This window comes from Rutilus rutilus (genome assembly GCF_951802725.1).
Source record: "Rutilus rutilus genome assembly, chromosome: 2".
Classification (NCBI taxonomy): Eukaryota; Metazoa; Chordata; class Actinopteri; order Cypriniformes; family Leuciscidae; genus Rutilus; species Rutilus rutilus.
This window is the reverse complement of record NC_140210.1, coordinates 12,368,060-12,395,822: the sequence shown is the minus strand read 5'-3', so window position 1 is coordinate 12,395,822 and position 27,763 is coordinate 12,368,060. Positions and strand designations below refer to the sequence as shown.

Genomic DNA, 27,763 nt, shown 5'->3' with positions numbered 1-27,763 from the left:
AGACCCCTTGGGCCGGACGGCCAATCTAGACTGCTTGGCAACACTTCAGGGAAGGGTCTGTCATTCGCATCCTGCGACGACAACATACACCTAGAGTGGGACCCAAGGCGAGGAACCAGGGTCTGAGCAACACAGAAAGGGTACGAAGCCCGCAGCGTGTAACACCCTTACAATAAAAATGGATTTTAGAAAGTGCATGAAGTGCTCGGTACAAGATGAGCGAGGACGACTTCCAATGTTGAAGAGCAAGCTCTTGAAACTGGGCCAAAATCAGCGAGTCATCTATGTAATTTAAAATGCAGATGCCTTGGAATTGCAATGATGCAGGGTGACAAGGCTTCACCCCCGAAAGCAAACCTCTGCAATTTCCTGTATTGCGGCAGGATTTCTGTATGAAAATATGCGTTGTTGAGGTCAGTTGTGACAAACTAATCTTTGTGTTGAATTTGCAACACAATCATTCTGACTGTCAACATTTTGAACTTTAATATTCTGAGAGAACACTTAAGACCGTGAAGGTCTAGAATTGGACACAACCCGCCATTTTTTTGGGAACCAGAAAATAGCAGCTGTAATAACCTGACTGTCTGTCTGGGAGGGGAACATATTATATGTCCCCATTTATCCAGCAGAGTTTGCAGTTCTAGTATCAGCAAATGCGTGGTCTGGATGAAAGGCTGAATATAGTTATTTTCATATTAGAGCAGTTTCAACAAAGAATCATAAAATCATAGCTTGCAAACACACACAATGAGTTTGCATGGGAGGACGCCGTGATCTGGAGAGAGAATGAGAGAAAGGACCCATCTCCCGCTCCTCAGCCAGATCGACTCGCGTTGTGCGAGACGAGTGCAAAGTACTTTAATGGAGAACAACTCACAGTGCTCGCACTCTCCATGCTCAAACACAAACACTCAAAGCAAAGCTCATGCGTATCATAATCAGAGATGGGCCGTTTATTGTTTGGGCTCGGAGCATGCACGATCAGTTCCTGAGGGATCTGCTTGTGCCACTGTGAGTTTTTTCCCTTGAGAAAATTCCACTCTTGTCTGCTCTCTTCTCGAGGGAAGAGGGAAAAACATCTGTACCAGGCGATTCAGGTCCCACTCGCACTGAGGCAGAGCAGAGACTAGAATCATGTTTTTTTTCAGAGAGAGCTCGCTGAGGAGGTTGAGAGAGTTGTTAATCTCTCACGCCCTTCAGAGACTCGCGAGAGTGAACTGCAGGATGAGGATGTGTCTTGTCGCTAATATCCTCTGATCCAGTAGCGAGTGCTCTGCTGTGTATAAAAACAACCAGCCCAAGAGAGCAGGAGATGGCTGATGAGGGTGAAGAGGATATACAACCCAAACCCTCACAGCCACCCTGCACCGCGTATGTTAAGCTGTTGAGTATTATGGAACGTGCTTCAACAATGCTTCAAAAAGAAGCTGTTGTTGGAGCGCGTGAGGGAAGAGACCGCTCGTGAAAGACTTCACAAATGGTTGGTTTCTTTCCAGCCATAAAGCTCCAGCTCTCATGAGGCTTCTATTCCTGCCGGATCTACACAATGAGATCGGAAAGGCATGGAAGAACCCAAATTCAGCGCGCATTCATCGCCATCAGCGAACTACGCTGATGTTGAGAGGATGCGCAAATACGGGTATGTGTCGATGCCCCAGTCGACGAGATGTTCGCGAACTATCTCACGTCTGCAGAGGCATCAACACTAAGTGCTCCGGCCCTGCCTTTTAAGCCACTGAAATATGACAGCACACTTAAATGGCAGGGCATACGCAGTGGCGGGTTTGGCTGGTGATGACTTGCACACAATGACGGTGTTGCAAGCATACCAGGCTGATCTGCTGACATATATGGTTTTCATAGGATGGTGAAATTAGGGCCCAGACGTTCCCATATATGCATAGCCTTCCCATAGGCCTCCTCTTATGTTAGAGTTGTCAGGCTTATATAGTGGGTAGTGCCAATCTGTAGTAGTGAACAGGTTGGCTGTATGGAAAAATTATCTAGTGAGGCCACTGTTCATCCGAGCACCAAATAGACATTTTTTTGTGTGAGATGGCTTCCTCCCTATCGGAAGTTATTGTACTGAGGCCACCGCTCTGTCAAGCTCCAGATAGAACTACAAAGTCAAGCGTTGTCCCTCTTCGGGCCACCTTGATAGCCACCTTATACTAGAGCAGCAGTTCTCCTCTCACATTAGAGAGTCGTTGAGATTATAGCTCTGAACTTCAGTCACTTTATATTCGTGTGTCGGCCCTCACGGAGCTGAGAAATCTGATGATCTGAAAATCATCCTGCCTAATCATTCACATAAAACAATACATTGATTTAAACTTTGTAAGACACATTTTGTTTGGAAAGGCAATATGCGTGGGGGCGTGAATGATCATGAATAATGATGTGATTCACACCTGTGAAGACAATGACCTGCATAATGAGCCTTTCATTCAGGTGTGTCACTTGAGGTATACCACAAGTAAAGAATGTGAGGACTTATTTTGAATGCATGCAAATTGTATAATATCCAAGGTAAACATTTCTAGTAACTATGCAGTTAATTCTCATACTGTATTTTCAGAAAGTTTTGGATTATATCCTCTCCCCAAATGTGTCACTAATAAAAAAACAATAATAAATAATTTAATGAGAAGGTTTATATTGACCTATTAAAATACCTTGTAAATATATGTTTTGCTATTTTATTAAACAGTTTTCACATAGAAATCAACAACAATTAAATTTTTAACAATATTTCAAGTGTAATCTTTCTTTTAAAAAAGTATACATTTTGTCATACGCATTTCAAAGTTAAGGATTCATTAGTTTGAATATTGGAAAAGACACTATAATAACATCTTAGTTGATAATTCAATATACCTACTTTATTTTTGACAAAACATCACATACTATATATTTTGCATATGAGCAGAAATTGGCGAACAAAAGCTTATTTGATGTGACAGTAGTCTTTTTTACAGTAAAAACTTTATAATCTATCCAAAACTAATCAACGAAATCTTGTCTAAACATTCATATTTCGTCTGTAACATAGGCCTATCGTTTTTTTGATAGATTAGCATATAAATGTTAATTTGCAGTTTAATACGTTGCTTATACAAAGACATTTTATTTCAACATAATTCAGTCGATTTTTACTCACCTCAGTATAGCAATATATTTTGGTAAAAGCTAAACTAGTAGATATGTAAAAATACATTTACTAATGTAAGTGCAAGTGTGAATGAACGGCACAGATGCGTGCTGTTGTTTACTACAGATGTGCCGTTCATTCATCACACACAGAAACGCGATTCATATTTAAACAGTCTTAGTAAACAACAGCGTGCATCTGTGCCGTTCATTCATTCACACACAGACACGCGATTCATATTTAAACAGTCTTTTTGCGGTTTACAGACACTATTGCATATCACGACGATTAGAACAAAGCACTTAAGAATAAAGAACTTACTATTCACAGTCCTCAGCTGGATCCGTTGCTCCTCGAAGCAATTCTGAGGTAAATTTCCCAGGATTATTCCTCAGGATTATTCCTTATATACACAACCAAGCGCTTTCCGGCGCTTGTGCAGAAAAAGCCAGAACGCGCGCACACGTCACACACCAGGAAGCGTGCGCGCCCTCAGATCACTTGGACATGGTTGTGTATAAGAGGTAAAAACTATATAAATACTGTTCGTTTTCTCACACAAACCGCTCGTTTCGTGTCTTACCCCATCAATGTGTACTTACGATGGGGAATTGTTTAATTTGGACTCTGAAACTACTGCGGAAACAAAGACACCTACATCTTGGATGCCCTTGAGGTAAGCTAAAACATACCAAAATTTAATTTCAAAGTGAACTATCCCTTTAATGAGCTATAATGAGCTGAAATGAGAACGACTGACATCTCTCTCTTTTCATACAGATTATATAAACTGAGAATATTAGTTTTTTATATAAATTACTTCGTTTAAAAGAAGAGAATTCAAGCTTTATGCCTGTGTGCCTGTATGCCTGTGTGACTGAGTATTCGCTGAGTTACAGTTCATTTTTGGACTTTACAGACTTCACTGACAGAGAGAAGGCAGAACTCGCATCATGTTTATTTTTCTTTATTTGGCAAAAAGCACAACACTTTGTTTTTATTGTGAGTATACACACACACACACACACACACACAAAAAAAATAGACAGGATCAAATGATTAACAGGATCAAATGATGTATAACACTTATATGTAAGATCAAAATCGAAAATTTTTCGTGTAGATCTAGTTGTTCCTAGTACTAGCCTTCTCTTACTACAAGAGTCGCCTAGCCAAGGCCCGCCCTTTGCACTAGGCGTAAGAATGCTAGTGGTGTTACAGGGTAGATAGCAGCATAGGTAGCAGGCTATCTTCAAAAAGCCTCCCATGCAGATATCTCATGGGCGTTGTTAGGCCTTTTTTTTCTAGAAAGTAAGAAGCAGTATGCTCAGGCCTCCGCCCTTTAAAACTAAGTATTGCGTCTCCAGCAAGGCCTTAAAATTAAAAAAAAAAAATTTCCGCTGAGCCCCTTGAATAAAATAATTAAAGTCTTAAGGTTGAATGTCGTTGGCCGATTACTGTGGCCTCCATTTCCTTGGGTTTAGTAGAGTATGTAAAATCTGTCTTGTAAAATCAATACAAGATAATAGGCCTCGACCCTGATACATTCCTCATTGTCATGCTGATAGTACTCCCCTTGTTAGGGTCTTTATTTAGAGTACTTAGCCCATAGCTCGTATGATATCACCCTTCACCACCCAGGCTCAGGTAGAGACAGATTAGTTACTCCCTCCCATTTGCGATGGTTGAGTATGCTCCCTTAGAGCTGAAGCACTGCCTGGGCTGATGCCCGTGACATTCGAAGCTGTAGGCCTTACAGTAGGCCTCCTAGATAGTCTGGTAGCGTAAGATTGTACTCCCCTTGCTTTAAAGGGTCGATAGCACTTCTGCTGAGTACACTGCCTGTTTTCAATGTAAACCTTAGAGCTGGAGGCGCTCCCCTTATTAGGGTCCCTTTCAGAGTGCCCAGCCTCCACAGGGCTCTGAAGCACTGTGTAGATCCAGGATTGAGTAGAGTCACTCCCCTCGTTTGCAAGGGTTAGAAAGCGCTAAGATGAGTTCTACTCTCAGGATGCCTGTCTCTATGATCTGATTTCTGAGTGATTACTGCCACTACCTGCAGTCCTCACTATCAGATGCCTCCACAAGTAAGGCAAGTAATACTAGAGACTCTATTTAAAAAACACTGCCCGGGCTGACGTCCATGAACGTCGAAGCTGTAGGCCTTACTGTAGGCCTCCTCGATAATCTGGTAGTGTAAGATTGTACTCCCCTTGCTTTAAAGGGTCAATAGCACTTTTGCTGAGTACACTGCCTGTTGGCAATATAAACCTTAGAGCTGGAGGCGCTCCCCTTATTAGGGTCCCTTTCAGAGTGTCCTCCCTATTAGGTGCCTCCACAAAGGAGGCAAAATATGACAGAGACTCTGTTTAGGAAACAGACAGGTTGTTGGCAAGACTAGGTCATTAAATTAGACCAGGTCAGCCTCCCTGGTGGCATGTGGGGTTGACTTCATGTCCCCTTCAGAAAGTAACTGGACGGGACTCCTTTGGACCCCCTGGCCATATTCCCTTAAAGGAACCCCCCTCTAAAGTCGGGCTGTGGTATCCATGGGTCAAGTCCTTTGTGTGAAGCACAAAGTTACTTCCTCGCTTAGCATGAAGCTCGTTTACAGTGGATGGGATTCCTTCTTGTATTGCTCCCACATCACATTATGTAAACTGCATTTATGACAACGAACTGCACAGATGCATATATCATAACAATCTATCAATAAATGTGATGGATTGAATTTATTGACCAATGTCATTTAAGAACACGCTGAATAACGCAGACTAAATTAATGTGAGCCAAAGCCTGCCTCCATTTTCATAAAGTCCACAAAGTAATCCACAACAGGCTCAGAATTAAAGCAACTTTTACAGATGCTAACACAAACGAGACCAAACACAGGAAAAGGTGAACTTAAGTAGTTACACAAACAAGGAAAATTAACGATACACAGCTGAAAACAACGAACTAATCATGTTAGTAACATAGACAAAAGAGTGGCGGGACATTCAAACAAAGGAACACATGTGACTGATGAAAACAAACTAAAAGTCCATGAAAACGAAACTAAGAACAAACTAACTGAATATTTGTAACAACATTACACTAAACATTTAACTTTTAACCGATGAGGAAATTATTACATTTATCAATGGCTCATGGATTGGGCCAGTGCTGCTTCCTCAAGAAAGTTTATCATTTTCAAGTGATTTTAAGTCTTGTCAGTTTAAACATTCAAGTGATTTTAAGCCATTCATACATGAGAGGCTGCGAAAGAGAACTCAATGCGTTACTTGCACACTGTGATAGATTGTTTCTATCTAGAATGTCTAGAAGAGATCTATTGGAAAGATGCCTTTCAGACAGCACACAAGTACCGAATTGAGTTCTCTTTTGCATTTTCTTGAGCAAATACACACAAAATTATGTCAAAATGCCCATCTTGACTAGTATCTACATAAATACAGTCTTAAACAGTTAAGAAAATATCGGATGTGTCAATATAACGGATCCGTGCATCAGGCAATCTGTGGCTTTGGTTTTGTTAGATCTTAGCTCTGCTTTTGACCTGGTCGATCATAATATTTTAATTTCTCGTCTTGAAGCGTGCATGGGTTTTCGGGGTATGGTGCTACAATGGTTCCGCTCATATTTATCGAATAGGAGTTACTCTGTCCGTATCGGGCAACAGTGTTCGTCCAAAATGAAATTGGGGTCTGGCGTCCCTCAGGGTTCTATTCTTGGCCCGGAACTGTTTAATCTATATATGTTCCCCTTGGGTTCTATTTTAGCTAGACATGGGGGTTTCTTTCCATCTGTATGCCGATGACACTCAAATTTACTTGCCTCTGAAGCGTGATGACAAGCTTTCTTTAAAGCCATTATTGGACTGCCTGAACGAACTGAAACGTACTCGGTTACTAACGTAACCTCGGTTCTCTCTAGAAGAGGGAACGAGTACTGCGTAATATCTTACGCTAGGGGAAAATCTCTTTTCCGCGAGATATTGAAGCCAAAAATTATCCTTAATTTTGAAATAATGTAATACGCGTTGCGGCAGCATTCAGACATAGGCAAGACGGCTTGCGCGCCCATTGGCTGCCCTGCGGCAACTGCAGCAGCCTATCGAGAGAGGCCCCTCGTGACGTCAGATCCAATGAGGGCGCTTCGCGCCCACTGCGTCACGTCCCGCCGAAACGGGCGTGGCTTGGGCCTATAAATACAGCTTGACAGGCTGATAGAATCTGTTTTTTCATCGCCGAAGCGAACCAGAGCGTGATGCAGGCACGGCAAAGATACGCAGTACTCGTTCCCTCTTCTAGAGAGAATCGAGGTTACGTTAGTAACCGAGTACGTTCTCTTACGAGAGGTCTTTCGTACTGCGTAATATCTTACGCTAGGGGAGCACAGTGTAAAACGCCGTGCGTGCTGAGATCCAACACCAAAGTCCCAAGGGCAGGTGCCCAGGGCTCATATAGTGCATGATCACCAGGGACTCGCAGAGAGTCCGGGAAAGAGGGGCTAGAACAGCATTATTCCTGTAATAAATAGCATCCTATTAGGAGCAAATTATATCAAAGTGTTCCACACAGTCAGGGCGAAAACTCGGCCTGAACTGATGAATATTAAGGGTCTTACATTAGACCGAAAGCAGCTTAGCCTGCAAGGCGGGAACTTCTAGGTTATAAAACCTTATAAATGTAGACGGGTAGGCCCAGCCTGCCACCGTACAGATATCTTGCAAGGCAATCCCGCTAGACCAAGCCCACGAAGAGGCCATGCCTCTTGTTGAGTGCGTTCTGACACCTAACGGGCACTGCAGGCCCTTAGAAGTGTAAGCCAGCGCTATAGCATCAACTATCCACCTGGATAGACTCTGTTTCGACGCAGCTAGTCCCTTAGAACGTCCGCTGAACGAAACAAAGAGCTGCTCCGTCTGTCTGAAGACAGTCGAGCGAGACACATAAGCCCTTAAAGCCCTGACCGGGCAAAGGAAGCTCGCGTCCTTTTCCTCATTAGAGACCGGCAGGGCCGACAGGGAAATCACCTGAGCCCTAAATGGTGTGTTGAGGGATTTAGGAACGTACCCGTGCCTTGGTTTGAGTATGACTTTCGAGTCATTTGGCCCAAATTCCATAGACGTTCCATAAATCCCCTTTACGCTTTACCGAAGCGAGAGCCAGAAGAAACACTGTCTTGCGAGACAAGTGTTTGTTATCTATTGATTGGATTGGCTCGAATGGGGCACCTTTCATGGCTTCCAAAACCGTAGAAAGGTCCCACATGGGGACTGAGGGAGGTCTGGGAGGGTTCAGCCTCTTAGCTCCTCTAAGGAAGCGGATGACCAGATCGTTCCTTCCAAGTGACTGGCCAAGCGTCGGTTTAGTAAACGCTGCTATGGCCGCCACGTAAACCTTGAGCGTGGATGGGGTTCTGCCCTTATCCAGTAGCTCTTGCAGGAAGGAGAGAACCTCCGTCATCCCACAGTCTGAGGGTGATATGCCACGAGCTGTGCACCAGCTAGAGAACACAGACCATTTCGAGGAATAGAGCCGTCTAGTAGACGGGGCCCTAGCCTGCGTGATCGTGTTTAACACTCCCACCGGGAGGTTAGCGGGTACCCGTTGATGGCCCACGCATGTAGGGACCATAGCTCTGGGCGAGGATGCCAGATCGAGCCCTTGGCCTGAGAGAAGAGGTCCCTCCTCACCGGTATCGGCCATGGGGCAGTGCTTGTCAGCTGCATCAGAACTGGAAACCAAGCCTGTTTTTTTCAGAACGGAGCCACAAGTAGCACTGAGCATCTGTTTTCCCTGATCCGCTCTAATACCTGAGGCAGGAGTGTGACGGGGGGAAAAGCATAGAGCGGGTAGCGGGGCCAGACGTGGGCCAGTGCATCCCTGCTCTTGGAAAAAAACTCCGGACAGTGAGCGTTTTCTTGAGACGCAAACAGGTCTACCTTCGCTCTGCCGAATGTCTTCCACAGCAGTTGGACTGTCTGCGGGTGTAGGGACCATTCCCCTGCCTGAACATTGTTCCTGGACAGTCTGTCTGGTCCCATGTTCAGATGGCCTGGCACGTGCGCTGCTCTCAGCGAGCGCAGATTGTGCTGAGCCCAGACCAAGAGGCGCTCCGTCAGCCTGAAAAGGTTTCGGGACCTCATACCTCCTTGGCGATTTATATAAGCCACCACCGACATGTTGTCCGAACGGACCAAGACGTGGTGTCCTATTATCTGTGGACAAAAACGGCTCAGCGCGTTGTCAACTCTGCCGCACTAAGGCAAAAGGTCGTAACTTCAATTTTGGGCAAAAATGAGTTATTGTAATTTTTAGGACAATAAACATAAGTTTTATCATATAGACAAACATCAAGTTTCAATTCGATTGTTTTTTGGGAGGAATAAGATTATGTTTTTGGCGTAACTTCAAAAAGCCAAGGGGAAACTACGGTAGAAGCCTATAACGTCAGTTACGGCTTTATCCCTTTGTTTCTCGCTGCTCCTGAACACTCGAATGAAGTTACGGGTGCGCTGCCGTGAAGTTACGGCACTCTGCCTTGTTCTAACCGACCATCAAAGTATTGGCGCGCTAGAGTTACGGGATGTAGCAATTAAATCACCTCAGACACACACGTACATTTTTCACAGTGATTGCTTTTGTTAGATTATTGACATCTAGGTTTGAAGAATGGCATACTCTCGGGGGAAAATGATGGTGGAGATGGCTTTGAATCATTAACATCCAATAATAATAGCTAGCGGTAGCCTTAAGCTAGCGATGCTACTTCACAAACTAGACACAAACACTTTTCGAGCCATAATCAACAATTTATCCAGTAACAAGCGCTGCATAGAGCAGGCTTGTAGGATATCTTAATTCACAGCCCGTAATACAAGGCTACATGTACAACTGAAATAAAATATGCTTCTCATAGGCTAGCTCTCGCCTGCCAGTCCACTGACTGAAAACTACGCGAGTTGGTTGGTTGGAGCCGCAGCGACAGACCCATTATACACCAGCAGCAGGAATAATTTAGAGCCTACCTTTTGTTGAACCCTGGTTAAAATCCATGTCAAATAACCGACGAGAAAGCAAATCCATAACATCCACCACGAGTTTTTAAAACTTGCTACCGGCTAGTCAAAACTCCCAGGTTGTTACAGGCTGTCAATTCTATCATGCAATCCTAGAGTTTAGAGTACTGTTAGATACGCGGGTTCTTTAGGGACACCTAATCTGTAGCCCTGCCTTAGCTCTGAAGTTCCGCAATGTCAAGATTGCAATGCTGGAATATGGTGTGTGTGTGTGTGTGTGTGTGTGTGTGTGCGTGCGTGAGAGAGAGAGAGGCGCGGGCGCGATCCACTGTTCGATCGCACCCGCGCCTCTCTCTCTCACGCACGCAAACACACACACACGCACACGCACGCACACACACACACACGCACACACACACACTTACTTCAGTTTTAGAATCAGTTTTTCAAAAAACTTTTAAATGTTCCACATCTTTTATACTTTAGTGATGTTAATCAACTTTGTTTTATGAAATTCATGTTAATTAAAACCATTCATACTTTTCCAACTATTCTCACTACTTTAACTTCTTGTTGATGAAGCCATTTTTATCATAGTGAGTCCAATAGGGTTAATATTGCTTACATTTTAAGTGTTATCATAACTATCTTACGCTAGGGGAAAATCTCTTTTCCGCGAGATACTAAAGCCAAAAATTATCCTTAATTTTGAAATAATGTAAAACGCGTTGCGGCAGCATTCAGACATAGGCAAGACGGCTCGCACGCCCATTGGCTGCCCTGCGGCAACTGCAGCAGCCTATCGAGAGAGGCCCCTCGTGACGTCATTGGATGTCACGAGGCCCCTCAATGATCATTGGATCTGACGTCACGAGGGGCCTCTCTCGATAGGCTGCTGCAGCCAATGGGCGCGCGAGCCGTCTTGCCTATGTCTGAATGCTACCGCAACGCGTTTTACATTATTTCAAAATTAAGGATAATTTTTGGCTTCAGTATCTCGCGGAAAAGAGATTTTCCCCTAGCGTAAGATAGTTATGATAACACATAACCTAGCTATAAAATAGAAGTTAAGGTCTTTTGCCTTGGTATGACCAATTGTCATTTTGTTGGCAATGCTAAGGCAGAATACAGTAACTTCCGAAAAAGGGTCAAAGGTCAAATTTGAGTTCATTTTTTTGTAGATAGGTTAATACACTACAACATGTGAAAATTACAATATTATACCTATAACTCAATTGTCAGGACATTAAGATAACTTTAAAGTCATTTTTCTCAGTTTCACACTCTGGCGAGTTAAGGTCTTTTGCCTTAGTAGGGCAGAACTGCCATCATCTCCAGGCAGTTTATGTGTAGGAGCCTTTCCCGTTCTGACCGCTGGCCGAAGAATGGTCTGCCCTCGAGCAGCGCTCCCCATCCCAAGGTGGAGGCGTCCGTAGACACAACCTTCACACTCGAGGAAGTCCCCAGGCTTACACCTGACCGGTACCAGTCGGTCGCTCTCCAAGGTTTCAGAGCTGAGACGCATTTCTGATCGACCTTAAGGCGAAAAAGACCGGAGGTCCACGCTCGATGCGGTACTCGCGCTTTTAGCCAGAACTGCAGTGGGCGCATGCGAAGCAGACCCAACTGGAGTACTGATGATGCTGAGGCCATGAGACCCAGCATCTTCTGAAACTTTCTGAGCGGGACTATAGTGCCGCGGCGGAAGGAATCCGTCATGCGCTGAATATTCAGTCTGTGCTGTGGCGATAGCTGTGCTGTCATAGACAGCGAGTCCAGTTCTGTGCCCAGAAAAGATATTCTCTGACTGGGAGACAGTGAACTCTTCGCCCAATTGACTTTGAGACCAAGATTCTCGAGATGTTCGACTAATATGGTCCTGTGTTCTATGAGCTCTGAGTGTGATCGAGTTAGAATCAGCCAATCGTCCAAGTAATTCAAAACTTGCATGCCCCGAAGTTTCAGGGGTGCAAGAGCCGCGTCCATGCACATCGTGAATGTACGGGGTGCTAGGGACAGGCCAAACGGCAGGACTGTGTATTGATATGCCTGGCCCTCGAAGGCGAGTCTCAAAAATCGCCTGTGACGTGACGCTATTTGTATTTGGAAATACACGTCCTTCAGATCTATTGACATAAACCAGTCCCCTGGGCGAATTTGCGAGAGGATTTTCCTGGTTGTGAGCATTCTGAACCGGCATTTCGAAAGCACTTTGTTCAGCTGTCTTAGATCTAGAATGGGTCTGAGACCCCCGTCTTTTTTCGGTACCAGAAAATATCTGCTGTATAGACCCCCTTCGCTCTGAGCTTGAGATAAAGGCTCTATGGCCCCTTTGCTCAATAGTTTCGCTATTTCGGCTTGAAGTAGATGTGCTACTTCCCTTTTCACCGTAGTTTCGATTCGCGCCGCGTAACGACGGGGGCGTCGAGCGAACTGTAGCGAATAACCTCTTTTTATAATGTTCAGCACCAATTCTGATACCCCGGGGAGCTTTGCCCATGCACTTGCATGAATAGCTAGGGGTTGACTACAATTAGTCCAAAATGCAGCTGCATGCCTCCTCAAAGGGAAGCGTAAATTTGAACACATTACACCAGTTCTGATCTCGCTTCACTGGCTACCGGTTAAATTTAGAATTGATTTTAAAGTTTTGTTTTTTGTTTTTAAGTCATTGCAGAACCAGTCTCCACAGTACTTATCTGAATTGCTTCATCCAATCACACAGTCAAGATCACTCAGATCGGGGGACTCTAACTTACTATCTGTCCCTCGAACCAGACTAAAAAATAGGGGTGATCGTGCTTTTGTAGCCTTTGGATCCAAGCTATGGAATAGCTTACCGGCTCACATCAGATCTGGCCAAACTTTGTCAATTTTTAAATCTACTTTGAAAACGCATTTCTTTTCAATAGCTTTTAATATATCTTGATGTGTGTGTCTTCTGTTTTCTGTGTCTTATGTTTATATTGTATTTGTATCGTATATCTTTTGGCCTTGTTAAGCACTTTGGTCAACGCCAGTTGTCTTTAAATGTGCTATACAAATAAAATTGTATTGTATTGTGTTGTATTGTCTTAAAGTGACAGTAGCCTCATATACCTTTATATTAAATATTAATCAAACAACAAAACAAAAACAGAGAATTACCAGATGCTGCATTTACTTTTATACATTTAAATGGATAACTTTTTGACAAGTATTTGAAGGATGAATATGGATTAAGTATATAGATTTATTCTGTAATAATCCATATACCATATCCATATCCATATTCTGAATTCAGAATTCTGTATTCTGTAATATTAAAATTACTCTAACATGAGGCTTTACTTAAAGCACCGAAATAATATAGGGCTGACTGGGGGAATTGTAACAATACATATCTTTACATTCCAAATAAGCTAGAATGACGATGACATGAACGTACAGTAGAATTCTCTCTCTACCTCACAAAATATTGTTTATTTATTTATTTATTTATTTATTTAGCTAGCTTGCATTTTATTTTAATTATATCTATTTAGTTTGAAAGATTATTATGTATAAAGACCAAATGAAAATTTTGATATGGTTGACTGGGCGTAGGTTTACTTTACAAATGGATTCTGCAATTGAATTGAACTGAGAATGGACATCTTGAGAGTCTTGGGAGTTCTTATAATGTTGCCTGGCTCATACCAGAAAATGAGTATACCATTTATAAGGAAGTCAAGATATTGGCTGGAATTTATGAATGCCTTCAAATAGATTGAATTGTGTAGACGACTTATTTGGGACTTATTAATGGTTCTTGCACATGGATTCTTTCCTTGTTAATGAGAAGAAATATTGGACTTAAACACTCTAATAGTTTCCTAAAATACTTATTCAACAGCACTACATAGCTATTGACAGCTACAGTAAAAACATACATAATGACTTAATCATTAATTGAATGAAATAGATGAGTGACTTAAGTAAGGGGGTATATATACTTAAGAAAATATTAATAAGAGGTAAGGCAGGGTAAGGGGGATTTATACATCATCCTTATAATTGAAAATGAGCTATATGAACATGCTCCTCCCACAATTTTCGTTGTTTTCAAAGTTCGTAGAGCCAGACTAAGGATACAGATGTATAAAAGGTGGCATATTTTGAGAAGAGGCTCAACTGAGATTTGTTTTGAGAGCTCATACACCTGCAGGCATTCTCCCTCACCATCTGAAGCGATTTAATGCGGTGCGGTGCGCCTATCTCCACTATCTTTAGTAGAATGCTGTAGCGTGAGGAGACTCTCTGCTCCCACTACTCTGACTTTAGGTGCACATCACTCAGTTGCCAGCAGATAAGACAGCCATCCCCTCCTGAAGCCTCCTACTGGAGCTGCCTCATTTCCACAGCAACCTTCTCTGATGTGCTCGCTCATCTAAAGATTTCTCTGCCTCCTTCTTTCTTCGGTGTATTCGAGTCTTTTCTTCCCTCCATTCCTGTCTCTTTTACCATCCTGTCCAGACACAATGCTGTACATTCCTTTTGAGTGTTTGACAGTGCAGTCTGGAGGCAAAAAGGCTTTGGCTGCGTTGCCACACATTCTAGTAGGCAGAAAATGTGTTGGCTGAAGCACAAATACCAGCACTTGGGGTTAATGATGACTTGTGCAGTCTTCCTGTCCGAATGGGGTGGAAACCTGCAGTGAGAGAAGTTAATAGCTGGAAGAAGGCACTGTCCTTTCTCTTCCTCCTTGATATGTCCAAACAGACAGAGAGAGAGAGAGAGAGAGAGAGAGAGGTTTAACAAGCACTTTATTATTATATGAAACCACCTTACATCACATTACTGGCAGTTATTAAAAAATATATAAAAATTAAATAGAAATAATAACTTTATAATTAAAAATTCACAATGAGCTGATCATTTTGTACTATACATAGTACCTCATTAAAACACCATACATCACAAAAAAACACCACATTATTTGTAAGTCTGTAATAAGCGAATTCGATTTTCAGTCTTCCCTCTACCAGCCTTCTAAACATCATTTCAGGATCTATTGAAGCAAGTTGTAACCCTTTGTTCTTTCTTGTTTTCCAAATTGCAAGTGTAGCTGTTCCCGTCAAATAATTTAATAAACATATTTTTTTGCAGTGAGAGAAGTTAATAGCTGGCAGAAGGCACTGTCCTTTCTCCTCCTCCTTGATATGTCCAAACAGAGAGAGAGAGAGAGAGAGAGAGAGAGAGAGAGAGAGAGAGAGAGAGAGAGAGAGAGAGAGAGAGAGCGAGGGGGGGGGGGGGGGGGGGAACGAAACAAGAGTGAGAAAGGGAGAATATGTAAAAAACAAACAAACAAACAAATAAATAAATAAGGAGGGGGGGTAATTTTTTTTTTTTTTTTTTTTTAATACATCTTGATAGTTAATGGCAGTCTGGACTAAAAACAGTAGTGGCAACATTTTGGCTCTGGCAAAGGACAACAGTAATTATTCATAGTGAGAGTGATGGCTTCCAGGGGTTGAAGATTGATTATGTTTGATATGCGATTTTGTGTAATCTGTCTCTGGCTGGGACCCATCCAAATTGGCCAGATCTGGAAAAAGGAGATGTGTCTTCCCAAAGGAGAGAGAGAAAATGAGAGCGGAAGTGTAGCTGGTATTCCTGCACAATGTCTATCTTTAATCAATTGCAGTCAATGAGTTTTAGCTAGTGTAGAACTAATGACCTTACACAATCATTACACTTTTAATAAATTGAAACATGCAGTGAAGACATGATTAAGACATGTCTAAATAAGACATGAATAGACATTTGCATTCACACAATACTTACGCTTGTGTGGGCATGAGATTTTATAATAAGAACTAGGTCCTGAAGCTGTGGTGATGTCATGGTAAATCCCACAGGTTCGTAATACCGTGGTTGGGGATCTGAGGTGAAGGCAGTTATAGTAGGAACTTTCTTCAACCTTTCTGACTTTCATATAGGCTCATATTTGTTAAGAGGGTATGGGTAATGAGACAGATCATGCAAACACATACCTGTACAATTTCAATAATTTGAAAATGTAAAATAGAAATAGAAATGTAATTTTTAAATAAGTTTTTCAAGATTAATTTAATTTAATTGAATGTTGGCTTGACACTTTTTTGTGTGAAAATCAGCTAATAAAATAAACGTTTCTTAAATAATATTTTACAATTGCTTCTTAAATAATATCTTCCTCGACATCAAATTTCAAAGTCTATTCAGAGCGTCAAACTAATATTATAGAAGTGGTCATCTGCACATGGAATACCATTCATCCAAAGTGGTGGCATGTCTGTGGGAAACAGTAGTGACCCTAAGACAGAGCCTTGAGGGACACCATGAAGTGTAATGCATGATTATGGATGTTAGTGTGGCAATTCATGCAATGGACAGATTTAAAATAAATGCTAAATTGCCAATTGAATTTGAATACAAGGAAGTAGAATTAAATTATTTTTGTGTTATTTATGCAATTTCTAACTATAAAAACTAAGTTTGTCAAGATGAATTATGAAGGTGCATCCATGGCATTCTCATAGTACTTGAGCTGCTTTTTATTGAAGCAACTAGCTTTCATATTAGTGCGAACCACATGCTCTACACTTCACCTCAATGGTAAGTCTAGCTAAACATGCATAAAATAACACTTTTACATTTACATTCCCTATCCTTTCCCGTCCAAAACATGATTGGAAGTGGAAATCATGTTCCCAGTTTCTACGATACTACTCCATTAACACTCACACAGTGTTAACTCAAATGGATTAAGTAAATTGGTTGAAAGTTGTAACAACATCTTGTAAGAACTATTGAATTAACTTTTTCTATTGAAGTAACTGAATAAGCAGCAAAAATATTTAATTTTGAGTTTGTAAATATTTGTATATGTATATATCGTTTATATATACACACACACACACACACAAAATATTTTGCTCCTTGTCTTTGTATTTGGGTGGTTGACATATTTGGCTAAAAAAAAAGTTTTTTTTTTAAATCTCAAATGTAAGTCATGGAACTCATTGGGTTATATTCTACCAACTCTTATATTTCCAAATATATATGTGGTCTTGTAGATTTTGTCTGTAATCTGACAATAAATAAATGTAGAATTTACATTTATTCACTAGTTTACTATCTTAGTGACTAAAAATGTCATGTGGTGTGACATGAATGTTATTGTGTATTAAATTAAAGAGGGGTATAATGTGATAATGTAAGTCAATTTATCCTGATTCTTTATCATTACTATATAAAAGTATAGCATTTCTTATGTGCAAATATGTTACATTTTGCATTATTTTACTTTATCATCACTCATAGGCAGACGTTTACTTAATTTGGGAATACCTTGTTATAAAAGTACCAAAATGCTTGTAACCTTTGCTGGCACTATTCCCCATCTGTCACATTGATGATTTTATGATTAATAACCAAAAAGCCTTAATATCTTTCAAAATTCTGAATGTCACACCAAATGACATGGTGTCACGCCATATGTCACACCACACAACAATCTGTTTGCAAAAATCTGTATTAGCTGCATTTAACAAACAACCCAACTTAGTTTGACAAGTGAATCATTGTTTCAGTTACAGCAAAAATCACAAAATTGTTTAAAACACTGAGTTCTATTCAAAGTAGCAAAGAATCATGTTTATAACACATTCATTAATCCACTTACTGTATTCATTTGATGTTGCACTTTTTATTTTAATCTGCTGAATATTAACTACATGAATTCTAATAATCTTTATAGTAAATCATTGATTTTTTTATTTATTTAATGCATAAATTCATTTCAAAATGTAAAACAAGTAAAACAATGACCGAACAGCAAGCTAATGTATCATTTCCTTGTTCTTTCTTTATTCGCATTATCTCGCCATCTACTGAAATCTACCTCAAACTGAAAAAAAAAAAAAATAAATAAAAATAAAGGGAAACATTTGAGTGAGAAAATGCTGTAGTTTAACATGGATTCAGCTTGAAAATGGGATAGTAGGGATTCACCAAATTGAGTTGGTGTATAGATATTAAATGTGTACATAATATAGCATCAAAATGTTTTAAAAGGACAAAATATTCAATAAACTTAACTATTAGTTATACTATATGTATCTAAGAGCATTATTTACGTATTTAAATGCAATTCATATCATATAGTGTGACAAAATAATCATATGGTGTGACAAGAAAACCCTGTCACACCTTATGATTTTGTGTCACACCATATGAGGTTTCATGTACTTAGCATGACATTAAGCAATGTGTTTTTATGCTAACATGCTAAAACCATGCTAACTACAATATGACAATATAGTTTTGAAGGTAATTTTGACTGAAAAGTAATTTCATTTGGGCATTTTTGTGTAAAATGAGTCACACCAAAAGACAGCGCAAAAGGGAACTGAAGCAGGAGTGCCGGTTATACTTGATTTTTTTTTTTAAACATGAAGAGAGAAAACTCACATTGTAACTTTCAGTGTCCTTCTGAGGTGCTGTTCTTCCTCCTGAAAGGAGGAGGACCCCCACACCCCAAAGGTCTCCAAACAATTGCCCGTTTAAAAAAAGGAATATGGCATCACACCTAATGATATCCATTTTAGGGACAAAATGGTTTAGTTAAGGGCTGCTTCAAAATATTATGCCTGAACTTTTAGTCAAGCAGACTCACAAGTAGACATCTGGGATATCAATATATGATTGAATAAACAGAAAATACATTTTCTTGTTTTTATTCAAAATCAAAATTTGTGAAATGTGCTTGGGACATATGAACATTTTGATAATATGAGCTTATTCTGGTTTGGCTGAAAATTGTGAAAAAATGGAAGATTAAACCAACACATTCTCATCCTAGGGCGTCATATACTGACACTTTTGACATTTCGTCTACATCCAACGCACATGGCACCCTTTAGCGTCAATATGACACGCACAGAGCTTTGTTCGGTTATGGGTAGGTTTAGGTCTGGGGTAGGGTTAGGGTTAGACCGCTAGGAGGCGCCTTCTAGGCCATATCTATCTGCGTCTCATATTGACGCTAAAGGGTGCCATGTCCGTTGGATGTAGATGAAATGTCAAAAGCGTCAGTATATGATTAAACCCATGAATGCTCTGTATGTCCATATAAAACAGCACTTTCTGAACAATATCGCCACAGTTTTTCATATATTTTTCTATAATTTACTTAACATTGACACATTGGACCAAAAAAAGGCCATGTCATGTCAACCACCCATTTACAGAATTACATCACTTGTGTTTATTTTTTATTAAATACAAATTCAGTAAATTCCTCTTCCTGTCATTCCATTATAATTTCCAATTCATCTTTCTGTTATGCATTCAATTCATCAATTAAATGTTGAGTTTCTTGTAAAACATACTCGAATAATCTTTATTTACAACTATAAAAAAATATTGTTTTACAGTTATACAGTTTTAGTTGCATAAACAAAGAGATTTAATGAATGTAAAGTGACTAAAACATTATCTAAAGCAACAAAAACAAACAAAAAAAAAAACTCGATCAGTGAAGGAAAAACTGAAAAACTGAAAATAAAGAGGTAGAGGTAGAAACAGAGGTAGAAACAGTAACATTGGCAGAAAGTGGTGGTAAAATAGCTCATCAACCTTTCTGTGGCGCCCTCTGAATTAACACCATAAAACTGTGGTGTGACCAGCCCTGGACTGAGCCTAATCAAAATCTAGAGGTTCTGTAAGTGAGAGTGAGTCTGGTCACGGCACGCCTGAGAAAGAGAGCGAGAAAGAGAGGAGTGAAAGACATGGAGTGGACAGGACCCTGGAGATACACTTCTCTCTCGTCTTGTCATGATGCAGCATGGTGGCTCTCTCTCAGTTGTCAGCTTTGTGGCCAGCCCTATTTACACATTTATACACACCTGCTTATTTATTTATTTACTGCCATGACAGAGAGCCACTCAACCGGCTACTCTACACACATACACACTCATCACAGCTTTTTAAAATGCCGGAGCAAAGCGAGAAGGTCTTACAGTGCTGTGGGATGAAAAAACAGGGTGGCGGGTGCATTCAAGAGGCTAACAGTTTTAATGGGTGGCAGGCAGGAGAAGAGTAAAGAGTGGCTGAATTATTCAGTCATGTCTCTGGTGAAAGGGACTGTGGTCTCTGCTGCAGCTCTACAATCCTGTTTCCAGAACATGAGAGAATAAGGAGACAAAGGGAGGGAGGGAAGGTACAAATGGGCCAAAACTGTGTGTGCAAGACACTATAGTAACAAAATAGAAAATAAAAAAGAATTACACACACATGTTGGGTTTTCATGTTTTATGGGGACTTTCCAATAATGATTTTAAACTGTACATTTGTTAAGGATCAAAGTTTACTTTATTGTCATTCAACACTGAAACAAGAGAGCAAAATATAGATTTACAAAGGGAGAATAACCTGTGGTATTATGGAAAGATAGATATCTTCTTTCTTTCTTTCTTTCTTTCTTTCTTTCTTTCTTTCTTTCTTTCTTTCTTTCTTTCTCCTCAAGAAAACATAGCACCTCTACCTCATTTTCATATGTGATTCATTACAGACTTTTGCTCATCAGTACTGTGCTGCATGCAGGCCCTTGTTTCCTGATTGTTAACATTCATGTTCTACGACAGCTTGCGCCATCAATAAATGTCCCCTGGCTAATAGGACACACATGTTTTTGCTTCCTCTCAGAGCTTGGGCAGTGGAATCAAATGACAGACAGCTTTATGGATCTTCCCTCATGAGGTCATTACATTGCAACATTATCAAAAGCATGTAGGGAGAATAATGTTGGATGTACTATGGACATTATGGTCTTTGAATCTTCCTTTCTTTCCATTTGTCTGACTGGGCCATACCATTCTTAGTGTTGAAAACCCCCTGTGAGCTCCATGAAGTGGACTGGTCTATGTGTCAAAGAGGAGTAATTGATGACAGGCGTGTGAGTGAGTAAACCTAATCAGGAGCTCCAGGGACATGCACCAGTGATTCTTATATGCAGAATAGGAAAGCTTCACAATTTGTGACTATCTCTTTCTGATGGTCTCTGGTTGCTTCTTTTGGTAGTTTCAAGTTTCAAGATCGGAGGCTGCTATTTGGATGTCTTGTCATGGTATGTTGAGGATAAATGAATGAATGAATGAATGAATGAATAAATAAATAAATAATTTAAATTATTTTTTATTATTTCTTAAGTGAGAGTACAAAGCCTGTACAATAGATCAGAACTAAGGCTTTATTTAGGATGTGGCTGTCACAGCTGTTAGATTTAAATAATTATCTTGTAAATAAAATTAACTCAAATGTGCATACTAAAAATGTTTTATTATGTAATCATTTACAATTGTTTTTGTCAACATTTTCCATATAGCATATCTGTGGAAAACGTCTCAGGTTACGACTGTAACCTATGTTCCCTGAGAACAGAGAACGAGACACTGCGTCAGAACGCTATGGGGAACGCCGTTAGAGAATTGGCGTGAATCTGCGTGAATTGGTGTCTGAAACACTTAACTAATCATGGCAATCCTATTGGCCGGCGACAGCCTATGACATCATCACTAGTGCTACTTGGAAATGTATAAGGGGAGCCTGGAGAACATGTCAACAACTTATCGTCTGAAGGGATTGTTCAGGAGGCATCACAAAGGCATGGCGAAAAGACACAGTGTCTCGTTCCCTGTTCTCAGGTAACATAGGTTGCAGTCGTAACCTGAGACATTCCCTTTCGAAAGGGAACTCGCACTGCGTCAGAACGCTATGGGGAATGATCTACCCATGCTGCCATGCTGAGGGGAGTGCATGCCAAATTATGGCTGTGACAAAAAAAGTATGTCAGTTTCACTAAAATGCCCAAAACACTCCCCCTTCGGGTCACATACAGGTTGTCAGTGACAGTATTCCCTATGGCCACTGCCCAAGCTATAAGCCTCAAAAAGGCCTCCGATACAATGCCAAGGCTGCTCAAAGCCTTTGGAACCAACTACTTCCGTGGAAGGGGTTTCTTTAAGGGAATATGTCCAGTGGGTCCAAAGGAGTCCCGTCCAGTCACTTTCTGAGGGGGACATGAAGCCAACCCCACATGCCACCAGGGAGGTTGACCTGGTCTAATTTAATGACCTAGTCTTGCCCACAACCTGTCTGTTTCCTAAACAGAGTCTCTAACATATTTTGCCTCACTTGTGGAGGCATCCGATAGGGAGGACTGCAGATAGTGGCAGTGATCGCTCACAGACCGGATCATAGAGACGGGTATCCTGGAGAGTAGAACTCAGCATAGCGCTTTCTAACCCTTGCAAATGAGGGGATCAACTCTACCCAATCCTGGATCTACACAGTGATTCAAAGCCATGTGGAGGCTGGGCACTCTGAAAGGGACCCTAATAGGGGAGAGCCTCCAGCTCTAGGGCTGATCTAACAGGGAGGCCTCGTGAGAGTCCTTCGACCTTCCGACCAGACTTAGGGAGCTAAGTGTTAATACAGAACGATCCTCAGATAGATTCTGGCAGAGGTGTGGACTCGAGTCATGTGACTTGGACTCGAGTCAGACTCGAGGCATGAATTTGATGACTTCAGACTCGACTCGACAAAATGTACAAAGACTTGCAACTCGACTTGGACTTTAACATCAATGACTCGTGACTTCACTTGGACTTGCGCCTTTTGACTCGAGAAGACTTGCTACTTCCTATGAAAACTGGGGGAAAAAATGTCCACATGGCCGCGCCGCTCTCAGTTTATCTGCAACTGTGAAAAAAAATGTGCACCACCTATGCATGCAGAGAGCGCGCGCGCTGCCTGCACGACATCCAATCACTGTAGTCCCACGTTGTTTTGATTCGACAGCATAGCCCGTTTCACTTTCACACATACTCCGTTTGCAGTGCGTATGCGCCAGCGGGTGCGTATTTTTTTCCGTACCCATGTTAACAGGTTAGAGCTTTCACACTGCACGCGGTTGCAGTCCGTCGATCCGTTCCAGGTGCGGTGCGTATACAGCAGTGCCGCGATCGTTTCCGCACCGAGTCTATTTCTGCTGTGCTGCACGCGCTGAATTAAAGTGACAGCGCATGTTTCGTGGTCAACATGAACACAGATTGACCTAAAAATTTAGTAATTTCACCATAAATGCGATTAATTAAATAAAATGTAGTAATCTCACCATAATTGTATTTAATTAAATACTATTTTCACTTTAAGACCAGGGTAAAGCAAGGAAAACTACAATTTACCTCAACAAGGCGACATAATGACCAAATCTCGTCTCATTCGTGGAGGTGGAAAAACATGTTCCTTGTGACATGCAAGATTTATTGTATTAATTTAAATATAAAATAAAAGGCATGAGAGTCGGCTGTTTTTTTATATAAGTAGCCTATGGTTAAATATTTGACCACTTGCTTTAGGAACTTCATATAAGTAGAAGTAATGCATTGAATAATAGGCATACGTTGTTTAAATTGTGTTTAAACGTGCATACGTCTATTAAAGAGTGTATATGTGTACAAAGAGAATCGCAATGCTGAGACGTAAGACCGGGGTAGCCTAAATCAAGGGAAAATACATATTTCAACAAGGCAACATAACACTCGTCTCATTCGTGGAGGTGGAAAAACAAGTTCTTTATGACATCCGAGATATATTGTATAAAGATTTAAATTATGCAAAAGAAAGAGTATGAGTCTGCTGTTTTTGTCAATTTTAAGTTTTAATTTAAAATGTAGGCTATGCGATTTTAATATAAGTACATGGTTAAATATTTTACTTGTTTGAGCAACTTAATATATAATTATATAAGAGTAATGCATTAAATAATACGTTGTTTAAATTGTATTTAAACGTGAATACGTCTTTTAAAGAGTGTATACGTGTGTACAAAGAGAATCGCAATGCTGACAAAATTTTTTTTTTAAATAAAAGATGCTAATAACTTCTGGATTTGAAATACAAATAGTGAGTATGTATTTGTGGTACAGCCGCGGATCACGCACTGCAAACGCAGCATATGTGAAAGCACTATCGCGCGTGCTGGTCTTGCACCGCATACGCACTGCAACACGCATTCCAATTATATTATCAGGTTGGTCCAGTTTTTCAGAAGTGATAATTTTGAGGAGTGAGGATTTTATTGATGACATGTTTAAAAAGGTTTAGGCTAAAACGACCCATGTCTATTTGAAAGTTAAACTGTTTTGCAATATGAGGTTAATACAATACAGGACTGAAGCTGTATGCTGTGCATTGTTCTAGTGCAATATGCTGTTGAAATACAAGCATTTTTTGTGAAAATTAAATTTTCTGTTTTTTACTGTATTTGATTATAAATCAAAGTATAAAAAGAGGTTTAAATAAATACAAATCTTACAGGCGTACATGATTTGTATAAATTTTATTTCTGTGATAAGAGGACTTGAAATGACTCGAAACTAAAATGGTAGGACTTTGGACTCGACTTGAGACTTGTTGGCTTTGACTTTTGACTCGACTCGGGACTTGCCTCATCTTTGACTCGACTTGACTCGGGACTCGAGGGTAAAGACTTGAGACTTACTTGTGACTTGCATAACAATGACTTTGTCCCACCTCTGGATTCTGGAACACTATACTCAAAACCTGATAAGTATTGACCAGGCTCTGAGCAAGGTTTTGCCTTTGCAATGCTAAACATCTAACTCGTTGGGGAGCCGCCTTCAAGGGGGCCTGTCAAGGCCTAACTACTTGATAGCGGGACTGTTAGAAGAGCTAGTCACAGAAGTCAGGTGCTCTCACAGACATCTCTGTGGGCCTGGTTATACTTATTTCACATTACCAACAGGCAGTGTACTCAGCAAAAGTGCTATCGACCCTTTAAAGCACATGTGTCAAACTCAAGGCCCGCGGGCCTATTCCGGCCCGCCACATTATTTTATATGGCCCGCGAGAGCATATGGGTGTCTTAAAATTAGGGATGCAACGAAATTTAGGCTGGCGAAAATTTTCGTTTTTTGGCCGAAAGATACTAAAAAGCCGCCGCGCCCCTCCATGTTCGGCGATGGTTTGACTCTGGCTCAGCGTGTTTTATGACTTTGCGTGCGAGTCCGCTTCCGAAGATGCATAACTTCGAAGCGTGTTCCGCTGTGTGTGTGCGCTATGCTCTCCACTCCGTGTTCACAGCGCGTTCTGCTCAATGTTCCGCTGCAACCTCCGTGTGTGTGTGTGTGTGTGTGTGTGTGTGTGTGTGTGTGTGTGTGTTTGTGTTGCGAGCTCTGCTCACGCTCACCAAAAAAACAAAACAAAAAAAAACCCTGCCGACATGAAATTTCTCTGGACTTGTTTCTTTTTGCAATAGCACTACTGTGCTGTAACATGGTGTGTATAGCCATGCTGGGCAACACTGGTAAAATTACACGAATCACGATCCTCTCATTCACTGGTCCTCTCCCTGCTCTGCTCATGCTCTGATAAAAATAGCTTTGTAGGACTATACTTTATTTTGACAATTGGTCAAAAAATAAATCTGTTAAATCTGATTCTGCTGCATAGAACTGATTGAAGAATAATATATTGATATTTTATATTATTTTAATATAGGTACCAGTATTAGCCTTTGCACCATTTGTGTCACTCCGCTTGTCTGTGTTTGCGCCACTTGCATCATTAAGCCAGTAGGTGGCGACAAGTGACTGTCTTTATGAGTGAACAATTGAACTTTAAACTGATTAGTGCCAAAAACATTGATTAACTCAGGAAAGAAACAAGTTGCTGAAACCAATCTTTAATGCTAATATAAATTGCTCATTTGCCTCTGGACACAAAAAGATTGCACTGGTTTTTGATTGAAATGTAACATCTATGCAAAATCATCCTTGAAAGATTTCTCATTTAAGGCCATTCCTGTTTGGAATATGTGATTGTGTATTGTCAACAATAAGCAGACACATTCTGCATTTCCATTTTGTAGTGTGGATCATTCATTGCAACATTTATCCTCATTCTCATGTTTAAGAATCTGTTATCTTGACAAATAATTTATGCTACTGCCCACTGACATGCTTTTAAAGCTATTGTTATCCAATTTTTTTGGCCTTTAAACACCTTAAAATGCACATATGTAGGTCAGAGAAATCCAAATTTTATTGGGGGAGCATGTCCCCGAACCCCCCTAACTACCTCACATTTGAATACGCATGACTGTGTGGTAATGTGTGCTGTGTGGCAACAGTGCCAAGGCTGAATTATTACCCAGCCCCTGATGTTTCGGGCTCATCCCCTGATGTTTTTAAAACCTAGAAACACCCCTGCAAATGCATATACAATATTTGTAACTTAAATAAGTAATAATCAAATAAAGAGACAATATATTAACATTTTAAAAGTCTTACAGTTACAATTGGCCCTTTGAGGGCAGCCATAATGCTTAAGTGGCCCTCAGTGAAAATGAGTTTGACACCCCTGCTTTAAAGCAAGGTGAAAAAAAAAAAAGCGTCCGTGAAAGTCGAAGCTGTAGGCCTTACAGTAGGCCTCCTCGATAATCCGGTAACTACCGGACTATCGAGGAGGCCTACTGTAAGGACTACAGCTTCGAATGTCACGGGCGTTAGCCCAGGCAGTGCTTCACTCTAAGGGAGCATACTCAACCATCCTAAGTGGGAGGGAGTTACTAATCTGTCTCTACCTGAGCCTGGGTGGTGAAGGGTGATGTGATATACGAGCTATGGGTAGCAAAGTACTCTAAATAAAGACCCTAACAAGGGGAGTACTATCAGGGTCGAGGCCTATTATCTTGTATTTTTCACAAGACATATTTTACATTCTCCTAAACCCAGGGAAATGGAGGCCACAATAAGCGGCCAATGACATTCAACCTTATGACTTGAATTATTTTATTCAAGGGGCTCAGCGAAAAAAAACAAACAAACATTTTTCAATTTTAAGGCCTAGCTGGATAGACTAGCTACAATACTCAGCTCTAAAGGGTGGAGGTCTGAGCATACTGCTTCTTACTTTCTAGAGAGAAAAGGCCTGGTAGAATTACAGGAATAATTATCCTGATGGGCTCTCGCTCTAAGGAGCCTACACTCAGATAATGAGAGGCTCGAGGCGAGAATGCTTAGCAAACCACCACCAATTTCCTAGTTGCTAAGCCTAAGCCAGAAATCGAGGCGGCTCCGTGAGTGCCGACACACGAATATAAAGTGACTGAAGTTCAGAGCTATAATCTCAACGACTCTCTAAAGTGAGAGGAAAACTGCTGCTCTAGTATAAGGTGGCTATCAAAAGGTGGCCCGAAGAGGGCCAGTGCTTGACTTTGTAGTTCTATCTGGAGCTTGACAGAGCGGTGTAGAATATCTCCCGATAGGGAGGAAGCCATCTCACACAAAAACTGTTTATTAGGTGCTCAGATGAACGGTGGCCTCACTAGAGAATTTTCCATACAGCCAACCTGTTCACTACTACAGATTGGCACTACCCGTTATATAAGCCTGACGACTCTAACATAAGAGGAGGCCTATGGGAAGGGTATGCATAGCCTACTTAAATATGGAAACTTCAGGGCCATCATTTCACCATCCTATGAAAACCAT

General features: G+C 41.0%; 1 protein-coding gene across 3 annotated transcripts in view; it reads left to right on the top strand.

Annotated features, from left to right (window-relative positions):
- Positions 1–27,763, top strand: part of bnc2 (basonuclin zinc finger protein 2) — a 252,884-nt gene that overhangs the window by 55,858 nt on the left and 169,263 nt on the right. The window lies entirely within an intron of this gene.